The sequence below is a fragment of the Nothoprocta perdicaria genome, unplaced genomic scaffold (assembly GCF_003342845.1).
Source record: "Nothoprocta perdicaria isolate Ctin4 unplaced genomic scaffold, notPer1 scaffold_132, whole genome shotgun sequence".
Classification (NCBI taxonomy): domain Eukaryota; kingdom Metazoa; phylum Chordata; class Aves; order Tinamiformes; family Tinamidae; genus Nothoprocta; species Nothoprocta perdicaria.
Genome location: NW_020454450.1, coordinates 1,715,246 through 1,719,819, shown reverse-complemented (window position 1 = coordinate 1,719,819; position 4,574 = coordinate 1,715,246). Strand labels below are relative to the sequence as shown.

Here is a 4,574-nt window from a genome sequence, read left to right as displayed (position 1 = left end):
ATGAATGCTAAAACTCCATGGTGGCTAGAATTCAGTAAGACACAGAGGTAACAGTTATTTCTTTTACATTTGCATTGCAGCTGAAGAGGTATGGGGGATTATTTTCTAAAGCATTGTGTTGACCACTCTGAGATCACACCTACTACATCACCTGGCCCAGCTTACCTTATATTTATCTATATCCATCTGAAAAATTTGTCTGAGAAGTAATTTATGTTCATTATCTGACATAAATATTAGTCATTTCCTATCTCCCCCAAAGCCTTACAAGTTTTACCTATGGTCTTTGCTTTGTGAATAAGCCTTCTTGCTAATTCTTCTGGTAGGAGCTTGGATTAGGCTAGCAGACTGCTTTCTCATCACATCCTGTAGAATGAAGGCTCTTATTCATTAAAACTTTTTGTGGTCACCTACAATCTCCACACCTATAGGACAGCCAAAAGCCTGACAAAGAAACTGCAAGAGACAGAAAGTGCAATGGACCAAATTAACCCAACTACAGAGTTTTTACAGCTCCACTTCAGTGGCAAGGAGTAACAAGAAAGTATTGTGCTTGGCTTCACAGAGGCCAGCTGAAGAACCAGCACTGGCTTCGCATGTGTATGTACGTGTGTGCGCATGTGTGTACGGTCATGGAGAAGTTTGTTCCCTTTCATTGTGGGTTTCACTGGTATTTCCACCAGAAAGGACAGTGCTTTGAAGCTGGAGGCTGGGTATATTCCTTAAGAACTGGGGGTGATTCCAAAATGCAATTATATGATTAGTATAAATAAAGCATGACATTTCCTACTACAGCACATCTAGAAGGAATTTTTACACAGTTTTGTAAAACTCCAGAGTTACTCTGGCCTAATGCAGGCAGCCAGTCATGCTGGAACACCAGCTGCTCAGAACAGCAAAGACTAGTTAAAAGAATGAAGTGTTTAAGACTTCATTTTTTTTTTAAAGTGACCTTTTCTGTGTCTTGCTTCGCTGATTTTCAGTGAGTTGACTAGATTAAGTTACTGCATCATGAGCAATAGTTGAGTTATGATCATGAACTCATGAACATGCTTTTCTTTGGTGAAGTTATAGAGAAAATGAATACCATTTTTCCACATACCTGAGGAATAAAAGCACTTGTGGAGAGGAATCTCTCCCACCGGGAACTCTTGTGTACTTTGCAGTAGTATTTTATTAAGAGCTGGAGAGTTCAAGGGTCTCACAGATGTAAGTTTTCAATTAGCTTTCCATTGTGTCCCAAACAGTCTTTAAATACTCAGCTAAACTTTAATCCAATCACTTGATTTGACTCCAAGCATGATTTATCTTTTAATCATCATCTGCTCAATGAGGGGGAAAAGAAAGCAAACTTGTTCTTGGCCCATCATGACTCATACATGAATTTACTGCGATCAGAGTTGTGTTTTCCTTTTGGCCGATTCCTTGGCAATAGGCACGGGCTTTGGCTTTCTATTTAGTTATGATCATTCCTCCACATTCCCCACCTCCCAAAAATGTTGAATAGCTCTGAATGTTTGTCCTTTATACCTTTTCCCAGCGAGGCATGTGATTTTTTTTCCCCCTCAATATCTCAATGTTGCATTAATCAAAAGTGTCTGCTATTTGACCCGCGCTCAAGTATAAAACATGCTTTAAAAAGGAGCTTTTCTATTTTAAATGAGTGGTATTTTCCTGGGCGGAAGTATTAGACAGAGGGCATAAGGACAAAGATACAAACCAACCACTATGCTCTGGGTACCCACAAGCAGCAAAATTGCTGAAGTGGGGACAGCTRTGTTTCCCAGTGGAGCGAGCACAGAGATATATCTCCAAGTTTCAGTCCCTCCATTCGGCCAGTTGAGGCTATGCCATGTTCCAACCTTGCACTCAAACATCCCAGCTGCAGGCTTTTGTCTTCATGTAGTAGCTGCATTTAAATGCCTTTCTTTGGTAAAATAAGAAATGGGCCCAAACTTTGCCCATGAATGGTGTGAACTGCAGAGTCTTTGAGGCCTGCAGTTGTTGTGCAATTTCTTCCCATGTATTATTATTCATGTCAATGGCTTGTGCAGTTGATGGTTCCAGCTGACAGTAGGGGCAGAGTTTATGAAAAAATGCTCTCATCAAAAAATCTCTGGTCTGTCCAGAACTGCAGCAGAGCTCCCCAGGGAATACAGGTTTCTCAAGAGTCTTACCACTTTAGTGTTCCTTACAATTCACAATGTCCAGAGATTTCAGACAAATTCCTTGAGGCTGCCAGTGCAAGACTAACAGTGCCTGCTAGTCTTCTCCATGTGTCAAGTTTTGGAAACAGAGGACTTCTTGAAAAGCTCAGGTTTCTGATTTTTTCCTTTTTTTTTTTTTTTTTAATAGCATTTTTAAATCCTGTGGGGAAAAATAGGATATATAATCCCTATAGAAGAGCAAAGGCAAATAACCTTCCCCAGCAAAAGAGAGGAAGGCTTTTAAAGCCAATATCATGATCTAATTCACTGGTTTGGTTAAGCAGTAACGATTACTTGGTTTTCCAAAATTGTGTCTACAGATTCCACAGGAGTAGCCACAGTTGGCCTGAAGTACATGCTCTTCCAGCTTTGATGTAGCTGGTACTGGATACTAACGGAAAAAGCACAGGCTTCTGGTCATGCTGATCATTTCCTTAGCATCCTCTTCCAGCTTCCAAAATTCAGTGATTAAGGCACTTCCTGGGCTGGTTCATGTTGAGGTTGCAACCGATTCAAAAGCTGAGGCATCTTCYCTCATGGCTTTAAGTAGCAGCCTGAATAAGAGCAAGCAGCATTAACCTAGGCAGCGTAGGAAACACCTGTTGGGGACAGGTATGTAAAAAGAGCCTTGCATTTGCAAACACTCTCTTGCACAAAGCCTTGCTTGTGTGCTTGCTGAAAGAAAGGATTCAAGTAATAAAACAGACTGACCCCGTGCCAGCTAAGACACTGCCAGGGAAGCTGTAGTCACTATAGGTGATATTAAACTCCTTTAAGTTGAAATGTCTGTAGTCCAGAGACCTCAATCTCTTATTTATATTTGTAAAAGAAAAATGAGCAGTTTGGGAAAGCAATTCTTTCCACTCTGTTGCCAACTTCTGATTTTCTGCCAGGACTAGTAAAGCAAAGCCATCCACGTGTCAACATCTCCTCTGTAGGCAGCTGAAGCAAGATAACCTTGTGAAGTGTTTTTCCTTTGGCAAGCATGTTCCTAACCCACAGGCAGGGAAATTGAGCACTTCACTATTGAAGTGTCCCATCTCCCTTTGCCCTCCTGTATGGCTGCAGCAGCCAGCTGTGCAGCCCAGACATGCAGCTGGCAAAGGTGCTGGCTGCAGGTCTGGGTCTTTCCAGCTGCCAGGGAAACTTAATTTTTTTGTTGTTGTTGTTTTTGGTTTTTTTTTTTTTTTTTTTCTATTGAGAATACATCCTCTGCCCACATGAGAATTTTCTTACCTGTTACGGTAGAAACTTAATCCCTCAATGCTGAGCCACGTTTCCAATCTGAGCATTAAGACTGATGGACTGCACTGAATGCAAGCAACAGAAAGGCCTTCAGTGTGGAAACTGGATACCCGCCTTTGACAAGGACAGGGAAAAGCAGCCAACTTTATGTCCTTTGGTGGTCTACCACTTGGAAACTTTGAATCAAGATTAGATGCATCCTTTTTAAAAATATCCTTCTCCAGCAAGCACATCCCACTGGGCTTATGGCCAAAGTTGCTGGGTAACAACATAGAGTGTGTGTTATCACAGGGATCAGAGTAGAGGATCATAATTGTTCCCTTCTGGCTTTAAATCCTATGAAAACTCACTTCTSTTAATGCTGAATTCATAGAGAAGGAATTCACACTTGGGATCCTACCCAAGATGACTGTCAGTCACTGTGGAAGATCTAAGCACTTCACCGCTTCTATGGTGGAGACTGCATTTATGCTGCTACACGAACAACTTCTCATTATTCCAATACTGCTTTGGTTGCCACTGCCTCCTCCTTCTCATTCAGTCAAGGAATTATAACATTGCTAGYCTGCAGATCTGCCCAAGGAAATAGTGTTGCTGCTAGTCATCACTGAATCAACATGAGGAGGAAAGCACAGGTGACAGCAACATGAAACTTACTTTTGACCTAGGGTAATTCCTCTGATGCAACAGCAATAAGTGTCTTCCACTTCATCCCAGAAGAACTTTCTTTGTATCCCTTTGACCATAACTGGAGAGTCAGGACATAGCTGCCTGGGTGCACGTTTTGAGTGATACCCTGGGCTCCTCTCTGCCCTTTGATGGTTCCTGGCTCCTCTTGCCTTTGTAYCCACACAGATTTGGGAGAAAGTTTTCTCTTTCAGACTAGTTTGTTGGCACCATGTTACTGGCATCTAATCTTGTTGCCAGAGTTTCCCCTTCTGATTCCTTTAAGATATTTTTACAACATACATGCACAAATCAGAAAAAAAAAGAGTTCTTTTCAACTATTCTGTAGCATTCTGATGACAGGTATCCATTAAAAATAGGTGTTGTGTGCAGTCAGCCCTGCTGTTGTGTCCTAAAGGCAGCGGCTGTGCATTTCATATGGTTTTTTTTGTTGGT

General features: G+C 41.6%; 1 long non-coding RNA gene across 2 annotated transcripts in view; it reads right to left on the bottom strand.

Annotated features, from left to right (window-relative positions):
• Positions 1 to 2,077: 2,077 nt before the first annotated feature.
• The window catches only part of LOC112942745, a 16,834-nt gene continuing 14,337 nt past the window's right edge, over positions 2,078 to 4,574 (bottom strand). For both annotated transcript variants that reach the window (XR_003248437.1, XR_003248436.1), the window contains exon 5: positions 2,078 to 2,761. This is a non-coding gene — a long non-coding RNA (uncharacterized LOC112942745). The remainder of the gene's footprint in view (positions 2,762 to 4,574) is intronic.